Genomic DNA, 11,226 nt, shown 5'->3' on the forward strand with positions numbered 1-11,226 from the left:
CCAGGAGTTCCCCAGGGAAAAGAATGTGTCTTTTGCCATCTTAATTATTCATGATTTCTCCTCCCCTGCCACTTCCATTTAGGAGGAGATTTGTTTCCTCCTCCTTCTTTTGTTGTAATGTCATAAATATGCAAGCTTCTCTTTGGATTATAAACTCTTTGCCTTTGCTTAGGGTTCCACATATATGTCCATTTCTCTTGTAATATATCTAGTTGCAACACAATGTCTCATAGACTTATTATATTGTTTTTGGTTAACAATATGAATCATTACATTGTAGCTAAAAGATGAAACAGCCTAATAAATACCTTCTTTCAGAATGACATCTCAGACTAAGATGCTATAAAAGACTCTTCTGCATCTTTCACATTTTTTTATTCCTTTCGTGTTTTTTCAAGGAGTTTTCACAAATCTATTTTCACATATTTCTATCCTAAGCTTCAGCATTAAGCAGAAAAATTGTTTTGAAATTATGGTTTCATTTTTATTATACTACATATACACTTGTTGGAATTGGAGAGATTATGGTATAGGTGGATTTTTAAAGGGAAAGGAAAGTTTTTTCTTGGTTACATTGTGAAAATGAAAACAATGAATTCATTTGGCAGCAGAACTGCCCAAAATAAACTCACTGAATGGCATTTATGTTTATTGTCTGGTACATGGATATTACAAAAGGGGCACCCACAGGGTCTGACAAATAGTCACAGTCATAATTCAAATTCAATCTTTCCACTGAGGTCCAACTTCTCTCTCTGTACTTTAGATAACTAATTTTGGAAGTTGAGAGAGAAATATGGCCTGAGAACTAGGCTCTTTCAACTGGAAATGTTGATTTTTGTACATTTTTGATAAGCTTTCCATAATGATTTTTTTTAAAAGCAGACAAGTTTTAATGAAGGAACAGCAGTTCTCAGGTGAGTATTTGATGGGGATTGTCTTCAACTCCATTCTCCCCCCCCCCGAATGTGACCTCAGTGATGATGAAGGGTGTTAGGCAATAAGTTTTTGGATCTGTAACCAATCATTCTGAAACTGGAACATACTACAAGTACCATACACATTGCCTAGACTTTTATCCTTCTAGTCTATCTTAAAGGCTCACTACTTTAGTGGATGAAAGAACAGTGTGAATGACCTGAGAAACTTAATAGAGGCAGTCCAAATTGTCAGTAGGGGTTAATTATTCGTAGAGGTGATGGTTTCAATAATGTTGACAGCTATATTTTATAAGCTGGGAATCTCCAAGAATTTCCTTTTACAAATGAATAAATGTGGGTTCCTTCAACCTGGATGCTTCATTTATTCAAAATATTAATATTAATGTGGATTTATATCTATCTATGAAAATTTAATTTGTGAACTTCCAAGAAGCCAGTTAAGAAATTACTGACAAAAAAAATTGAATTTAAAGTATTCTCAAATTGTATAACAAAACTTGTACATCCAGGAGAACTGTGATATAAGAATACATTAATTCAGACCGGTTTATTAGACTAGCTATCTGTCACCCATCTCTAATTTATTGAGATATGGTTTCTTCATCTATAGGCCTCATACTAGATGAGCTCTATGGTCTCTTTGGACTCTAATGTTCTATGATCCTATCACATATGATAGCCATGAAGGAATAAGATCTAGGACCAATATGTTCTGTTGAGAGTAGATACCTGATGTAGATATACATGAATAGGAATTTTAGTAAGTGATCCAATCTGAATCGGGGTAGTACAAGAGGTCAGAGAATCTTAAAGGTAAAGGCATACTAAAAAAAAAGCTACAGAGTTTCCAAAGTCAACTTTATTTATTTTGCAATTTTTCTGGGACCAACCCTTTCTCCTTTATTTTTTCGGAGCTGTGAAAGGCTTAGCAGAAGCCTAATCACCTTGGAAGCTCTGGCTAATGGCCTAACATCACTGACATTTTCCTTTTCTGCTCTGTGGAAGTCTCACAGGTTTGGTCATAGACTATCAATCAGAGTAGCAGACTCAGATTTGGGGCAGCAGGAGCAAGAGTTCATTAGAAACAAAGCTTCCAGTTGTCAATTATCTTTCCCTTTGTACTATTTTCTCTGACAATGAGAATCTATCTCATATCATCAAGGAGCTCAGCAAAAAGCCCATGAAAGACTGACAAAATGCAAAAATAATTTCAGCACAGGGCCTGCCGCAGACTTTGGGGTGGGAGACTTGGTTAGCAAATTGTCCATAACCCCACAGAAACACCCATGTCTGCTTAACATGAAAGAAATGAGCGTGTGGCATTGCTCAATCTAGGTTTCAAAGACAAAATCGAAAGCAATACTTCAATAGTCTTTGGATCACTGGGAAGAAGTGCTCACAAATGATATCACAGCTCAGGTCATTAATGGTTCTCTTCCTTCACCTCGCATCGCAACCTCCATGTGCAAGCTTCTAATTAGTGTAGCTCAAACAGGGTAGTCTTCTGATGCCAAAATGTGTAGAAAATTTCCAAAGATTCATTTCCATTTTAAAGGGATTTAAAATCAGTACCTGAATCAGTTGCCCTTTAAATATTCTATTCCTGTGTATGCATGGGGAGTGTGTGTGTGGGGGGTGGGAGTATACCTTTAGTTATGTATGACTTTTGTTAAAACCTTAGCTGATGCCACCTAATCACAAAGTATTTCATTTGCATTATATAATCATAAAATAACAATAGACTTGGTAATTATTAGGCCCAAAGACATCCTTTTCTAGAATCCATCTTGTAAATACTTTCTAGGTGATCTTTTAAAAAGTCCTTGTTTAAAAAAAGACATTTTAATAAATTCACAAATAAATTTCTTCAAACTGCACTACCAAGTCCTTAGGGAAGGCTTACTCTTTGTTCTGTGACTTTTGTACCTTTCACATAATTACTTATTCCACATGTCCAAAATGAATCTGCAGAAACACAAAGACTTGAGAGATTGTGCATTTCTCCATGTGACTTGCCCTTCAGAGTATGAAGCAGGAGATGGAATCACTCCAAGACATAACAAATGGAACTACTTGGGAACAATTGCTAATGTCTTGAAAACCTAGTGGGACTTGGAGTGATCTCATTTTTACAAGTGTGGTTATCCATCTGTAACACATACCACTTTCTTCTCATATTGGACTCAGACCTGTCAATCAGTTTAGAAGGATAAAACAAATCTTTTTTTCTGCTCTTCTCCAGTCTTATTTTTTCCTCCTTCTTCCTTTTCATCATATCACCTGGGAGCAGAGAGCACATTCTCACCAGCTTCTTTTATACTCTTTTGGTTTTCAAAGAACAACTTTGAGCTCCCACTGATGAACATGGCAAATATTGTTTTTGTAATTAGTATGGTTAATGAACTTCCCACTGAAGCTTTAATAGGTAAAGATGAAGCTAGTTGATATCAGCAGGTACTGTATAAAGAGCTGGAGGAATGATAGGTATTATGGATTCCATCCTCACGTCTCGAAGACCAAATCCCAAATGGTTTAATCATCATCAATGTCAACCTTTGCCATAGCCTCATTCTGCATGCTATATGGCATAATGTTGCATTTATATTCAAGCTTGACTTTGACATTTGCTCCTTTAGAATAAAAGTGCCTTGATTAGACAAAGCAACTGTCAGGTGAAAGAAAAAAAAATAAAGATATGCACATACAATCACATTTCCCTGATAGTGATTCTCTCTGTCCTAATCTGCCTACATTTACCTAAAGTTTTTGTGTATCAGGTAGAATTATGATCAAGAAGAGTGATTCATAGGCAGAGGCTGAATTTGCTAATGGTCTTCTTTTTTAATAGAAGTATCATGGTGCAGTAATTGAAGAGCTGTCCTCAACATCAGAAAGTTCTAGATTTTAGTTCCACCTCCGAAATAGGCTGTCTTTGTGACTCTAGGCAAGTTATTGAACCAATGTTCTAGGCAAATCTTATAAATCAAAAAGAAGGTACCAACCTCCATTAGTTCATTTGAATATAATGCCATTACTACTAGGGATTGTTTAATGTTGTGTATTTGTATACTTAGCATCTAGCAGAATGCCTGGAATAGGTGCTTAATAAATCCTTGTTGGTTGATTGATTGGTAGAGGGAATTTCTTTACCCAGAGATCTCTCTATATGAATGAAATCACAGGTCTCATCCCTATACCTTATCTCTTTCCCCATCACTATGCTATCTCTGTCCCTATTAACCTCCTCTGTGAAGGGCTTCAGTAATAGGAAGGAAGGGAGAGGTAAGCTCTCTTTATGTATATCAAGGAAAACTCTGGGTATCCCATATAGGTAGAATGTCCTATTTTATCTATACTCTATCTGTATTACTTCAAAGCTGAAAACCCCAAATTCCATCAGGATGGATACTTCTGCCATTATAAATTATTGAATAATGTTTGTGAACTGCTGTTATACTAAATGTTATAGTAATACTAAATTATGTTTTATTATATTGCATATTAAAATATAACATGCTATATATGTAATTCTATATATCTGTTTTCAGCAGTCAAGTGAATTTCTTCTGTACACTCAGCTGAAAGAGCATTTTCATTAAGAACTCAGGTCTTATATTGAATCAAACAGTACCTCTGATTTCTGCTGTCCTCTTTCCCATGTCAGTTCTGTTTTATCAGAATATGTCATGGATTCACCAAATTGGCATTGGATACCTTAGTTAAGGGGAGTCTTTATCATTCAGCCAAATTGACAAAAATTTGTTGAATGCTTGCAATGATCAAGGTAATGTACAAGGTGGTATACATGTGTGCATGCATTGTGGGAAAGGAAGACTAAGCGTTGTAAGAGAGGAGCATACATTTGGAACAAAAGGGGACCTTAGACACCATCTATTACAGCATTCTTATTTTATGTAGGAAGGAAATTGAGGCCAACAGAGGTTACATGAATGATTTGCCTAAGGTCACACAGATAGTAACTCTGTTTTTCCTTGTTGTGGTAGGAGCACTATCATTAAGTTAGTACATCAAGGATCTTTGGTTTCCTTGGTGTGCCTGCTCACTACACTGGCACAGATCTTAACTCTATCTATTATTTTCATGAGTTTCTGTTCTGGCAGAAAATTAATTACCTGCTTATAGCATTTCTAAACTTAGCTAACTGTTTTTCAGTCATGTCCGATGCTTTGTGACCCATTTGGAGTTTTCTTGGCAAAGATGTTGGAGTGGTTTACCATTTCCTTCTCTAGCTCATTTTACAGATGAGGAAACTGAAGCAAACAGGGATAAGTGGCACAGGGTCACACAGATAGTAAGTGTCTCATGCCCAATTTGAACTCTGGAAGATGGGTCTTCCTCACTCCAGGCTGAGTACTCTATCTACTATGCCATCTAATTACTCATAAACCTAGCTAGACTGACTTTCAGACATATCTAGTTGAGTGCAGAAAGCCCTTTTTTCTACCTTAATAATGCCTATTAGAGGTCGTACTTTGCTAAAGAGCACCAGATTTGAGGAACAGATGACCTGCATTCAAATCCTGGCTCTTCTAGTCACTACCTATGTAAACTTAGGGAAGTTACTCCACATTTTTAGGTTTCAATTTCTGCATTTATAAAATGGAAAGGGTATGACTAGATGATTTCTAGCATCCCTCTCTGTTCTAAATCTATTGCCCTATCATCCTATGAAATCTTCCAAATATTGCATTCCAGGTCACCTTCCCAATATTATGAGACAATGAAGCAAGACTTCTGCAGTGATCACCTATGCTGGAAAAAATCTATTATTTATACAAGTTTGAATATTAGCTCTTTGAAGGTAGAGGGCCATTTCATTTCTGTTTTTGTATTTGAGCTTACAGAATTACAAATAATATCTGCTGAATAAATGTTTTTACTTGAATTGCTGACTGTGTGTGTGTGTGTGTGTGTGTGTTTACATGTGCGTGTGCATGGGTGTATGTTATTGGAAAGGCAGCAAGGAGAGTTGGATGAGGGACTCAGAATCAAAGTAAGGAAGATCTGAGTTCAGGTTCTACCCATGCCCCATGGGTAGGCAAGTCACAACTCCTTAATTCCATACATCCCCCTTGTCACCAACTCTCTAGACTACAAGTTGTAGAGAAGGTATAAGTCTTCCATGGTAGAGGAAGTTCCTCATCTACAATGATACAGGCACAGTCAAAAATGTATTCCATATTGGAGTTGGTACTTTTTCTCTATAAAGTGATCAGTGAAGAATTCAAGGAAATATACGAAATAATTCCCCTCCTCAAAGTGCTCACAACCTAGCTAGGGAGCCATCACATAAACACAAGCAAAGCTAAGGAAAAAAATACAAAAACCTAACCAAAATCCAAAAACTCGATTTAAGAAATGCTTTTAGGCAGTCTGTGATTAATTACTCAATGAAAGTGTATACAATATGTGCTAAGAGTTCAGGAGACAAAAAAGGTACTGTATGCTTCCGTGATCTGGGAAGACTTCCAAAGCAATATTCCTGTCAAAGCCCTCTGCTCTTTGCAGTCTAACCCAGGTCGAACTTGGTATTATATCATGTAGAAAAGCAATAATTTCACTTTTATACATTCTTTATTTTTAAATTTTTTAATCTCGATCTGTGATTTTATTATGCAGACAAATTCTTAGTATAGAAATCCCACCAATGTAGGTGGATAACTCACCTGTAACTTGGTCTTAAAAAAGCTGCCTGGGGAACTTAGAGGTTATAGTCTGACTATAAACTGATCTTCCATACACTATATGATGTCTTTCAGTTAACACACTGACTTTTTCTTTTGATGCCTTTTATTTTTCCTTCAAATTCATCCCCAAGTAGATCCCTCCCTTCTCCCTTCTATAACAAGTCTTCTTTTCTCAGTCAGTCAATAAACATTTGTTAAGAACCGACTATGTGCCAGGCACAATGCTAAGAACTTGGGATACAAAGAAAGGCAAAATATAGTCACTTCTCTCAAGAAGTTCACAGTGTAAAGACAGCATGAAAACAACTATATAATAAATAAGCTATATGCAAGTTAAATTGAAAATAATCAATAGAGGGAAAGCCCTAGAATTAAGGGAGTTTGAGAAGGCTTCTTGTAAAAGGAGAGATTTTAGCTGAAGGAAACCATTAGGCAGAGATGATGACATAGAACATTCTAGGTGTGATAAAATACCTTGTGCTGAGATGAAAAAGAAAATCAACAGAGACATGGACTTTGTCTGACAATATATGCAACATTCTATACCCATAGTCCCTTGCCTCTCTAGTGAAAGGAAGAGGCTATATTTTCTCAAACCAAATCATATCCAGGGCCAAACTTAGCCATTTAGATTATACAGTTGTTGGTATCATTTGAATGATATTTATATTTACACTGTTATGTTCATTGAGTATATTATTTTGCTGGTTCTGCTCACTTTACTCTGCATTGATTATCTTCTCATGTTTCTCTGAATTCCTCATATTTATCATTTCTTAAATCTATTATATTCAAGTACCATAATTTGTTTAGCTATTCTCAGTAAGCTATTCTCTTACTACGTTTTCATTTTCTTTTTGGTCACCACAAAAAGTGCTGCTCTGATTGCTTTTAACCCACTCAGTTTTCAAGATAGTTTTCCTCCCTATCTTTTTGGAAGAGTGCAGTATGTGTATTACTAGTTTCAATTCAACAAACAATTATTACATGCCTATTATGTGTAAAGCCTGTGCTGGTGGTGTCCTTACAAAGACAAAAATGTGAGTCACCACCATGAAAGAGCTTACATTCTACTAGACTGTTTCAATCATCCCCTCTTGTCTTGTAATGTTGATCCTGTCTTCTAGTGAGACTCCTTCATAATTAAAACAACAGCAACAAGAAAACCCTGCATTAGACTCTACTTTCCCCTCTAGCCAACAACTGCTTTCTCTTCTTCCTTTCTCAGCCATACTCTGAGGGGAAAAAAAGGCTATATTCACTGTCTCTGCTTCCCAGTCACTCTAACTGCATTATTCAATTTAAATTGTTAATTTGAATTTACAAATGATCTCTTTTTTGCCAAATCTGATATTTTCTAATTCCTTGACTTACTTGACCTCTTTGTTTTATTGGTGGGGGGGGGATTTTTAAAAAGTCTATGGAATAAAACAAACATTTCCATAACAAAGATGATTGCAGAAGAAACTGCAAATCTGCTATGCTATTCCTCTCAAATATACAACAAAATTATCATGTAAATTCCTCCCCCCCCCACTTTTGATACTGTTGATTATCCTCTCTTATTGTATGCTCTCTCCTTTTGGATTTTTGTAATACTGCTTAGTCCTGTTATTCCCTACTATATGCTTAACCTTCTCCTACTTAGTCTGCTTTGCTGGAGCATCATCTATCTCCTACCCTGTAACTATGAGTGTAATTCAAGATTGCTCTGGACCCTCTTTTCATTTCTCTCTACACTTTCTTTCAGTGACCTCCTCCATTCCCATGGGTATAATGATCATCTCTTTAGAAGATTCACAGACTTATCCATTTGGCTCCATTTTCTCATCTGAACTTCAGTCCTGTGACACCAATTTCATACTGTACCTTTTGGACTAGGGGTCCTGGAGCTATCCTAAACTCAACATGCCCAAACAAGAATTTGTTATCTTACCCTCAAACCTTCTGCTCTTCTAAGCTTCCCTATTTCTGTCAAAAGCACTATCATTTGCCAGGTCCCCAGGTTTGTAATCTTGATATTAGTCTGAACTTCTCACTCTCCCTCATACCACATATCCAATCAGTTGCTAACTCTTGTCTCCACAATATCTCTCTCATCTGACCAACTCTCTACAAACATAACCACCATCTTTTTGAGGCTGTTATCATTTCTGTTCTAGATTATTTCAATAGCTTCCTAATTGATCTTTCTACCTTCAGTGTCTTCTCCCTTTCTAGTCCATCCTTCACATAGTTGCCAAAATGATTTTACTTAAAACTAGATTTACCTAATGTCACTCCCCTACTCAATAAACTTCAGTGGCTCCTAATAAATGTAAGCTCATTATACATTCCTCTGTGTAGCTTGAAAAGCCCTACTCAGCCTGGCCCCAACCTAACTTTCTAGCCTCATTACCCATTTCTTTGCTTCCCACAAACTCACTTTCTCTCTGTACCTCCAACATGGAAATCCATCTCTCATCTTCATGACTTTGCGTTGGCCATTCCCTCTTCACCTGCACCTCATGCTGTCCCTCTTTTCCTTTAAGATTCAACTAGTGTTGTGCTGAAAAAAGCGAGCGAGACCCGGATATAAATTTTGATGTGGATTTATTCAAGTGTGCGACTGTTTGGAGTAAAGACTCAAATCGAACAGCCCCGAGCAGGGGTAGGGTCAGGTTATTTAAAAGGAAAAACCACAAACTGATTTCCATGGAGATGGGAACACAAATGGTGGGACATTCTGGGGCAGGATTATTTCTGTGGAGAAGGGAACAAAAACAGTGGAGTGAGCTGGGGCAAGATGGAGGGTAAACTGGCAGGGGGAAGGCCCAATTCTAGGGTACCATGTACATGAAGTCTTTCTTGATTTTTTCTCTCTAACTGCTGGTGCCCTCTCTCCTTAACTTGTTTTTACCTACTTTATATTCATTTGTATTAATTAACTTTATATTTATTCTGTTTGTGTATGTATGCATATTGTATATACATGCATAATATACATACATACATACATACATACACACCCAGTTTACATTTTATGTGAGCAGATGCTTCTGCAGAGCTTTAGGTAAAGTGATATTTATGTAATGCTAAGCTCTTGAATGTGGAGAAGGGAGGGAGAAAGGGAGGCAAGAAGGGGGCCTTGCCCCTGGAGGGAGGGGGCTGTCACACATTTCAAGGACACTTGGGATCTGGATGTGAATACAGATAGGAGAGGATGGGCCTATGTAGCAGGGAAGGGGATAGACATTTGGTACCAAAGACTTGGGTGGGTGGCTTCAACTGGGCAAACAACTGTTAATTGTTTTTGTTTTGTTTTGTTTGCCCAGTTCAACAATTGGGCAAAGTTCCCCTCTCTTGCCACTTGATGTCTCAAGTCAAGCCCCTGATCTGGCAGCAGTAGGGGCAGCAGCAATGGTCCCTTCTCTCCCTTCTCTCCCTGCCTCCATTCTTCTGCTTTCACTTGGAGGTTTTTTTTTTTTAATTCTCTCACTTATCCTGAAAGACATCATTATCATCCCCATCCTCCTCCTCCTCCTCTTCCTCCTCATCTTTATCATCATCATAGCATTGATATAATGTTTGTACATTTGCAAAGCTTTTATTTTTTATTCTTACAACATTTTATCCTCACAACAACCCTGGGAGGTAAGGATTGTTATTATTCCTACCTTACAGATGAGGAAACTGAGGCAGAAAGTAATTTTCCCAGAGTCACATAGCTATTGTCTGAGCCCAGATTTGAACTTAGGTTTTCTTCTTGATTCTAGGTCCATGGTTTTACTTAATTCTCTTAGTAAGATAGAGTCAACTACTTCTATTGCTTCTTCAAATTAATTCTCTGAAACTGTCAGATGATATAAACTAAACCTTTTACATACACACATAAAGCTATCCAGTCAAAGAGGGTCTTTTACATTTTATTGGTTGTACTGTTGTTTCTAGAATGAGATGATTGTTGGAGCAAACTTCATCCATTGATAGGTTTTTCTATTTGCCCATAGTCTGCACGCATTGCAGAAAATGGATGAGGATATAGAGCCAGAAAGAACCTCAGAGAATGTTACTTCCATTCTTTCCCTTTTATAAAAGGGGAAATCGAAGTTCAGTTCAGTGAATCAACTTGTCCAAAGTCACATGGGTAGTAAGTAGCAGAGCAAGTTTTTTCTTTTGTCCTTATCTAGTTGTTCAGCTTTGGATAAAGGAGATAATAAGGTTAACTATGGTCCTGGAGATACGCAACAAGATGTATATAATAAATGGAACAGGTTTTAGCTCAGAAAACAACAAGAAGTGGACCCAACTCTATTGCTTTTCTTTTAAAATAAGAGGCTTGTCAGGAGCAACTCTGGGTTGTTCTTGAGTACATCTGAACAAATAGGGTCAGGTAGGTAGTGCAGTGAATAGAGCACTGGCCCTAGAGTCAGGAGGACCTGAGTTCAAATCAAGCCTCAGACACTCGATACTTATTAGCTGCATGACCTTGGGCAAGTCACTTAACCCCAATTGCCATGCCTCCTCTCTCCCCTTGAAACAAAACAAAACAAAAACAAACAAAAAAACCCAAATAGTCCCGTCTTATAAAAAGCTGC

The sequence above is a fragment of the Trichosurus vulpecula genome, chromosome 4, assembly GCF_011100635.1.
Source record: "Trichosurus vulpecula isolate mTriVul1 chromosome 4, mTriVul1.pri, whole genome shotgun sequence".
Taxonomy (NCBI): Eukaryota; Metazoa; Chordata; class Mammalia; order Diprotodontia; family Phalangeridae; genus Trichosurus; species Trichosurus vulpecula.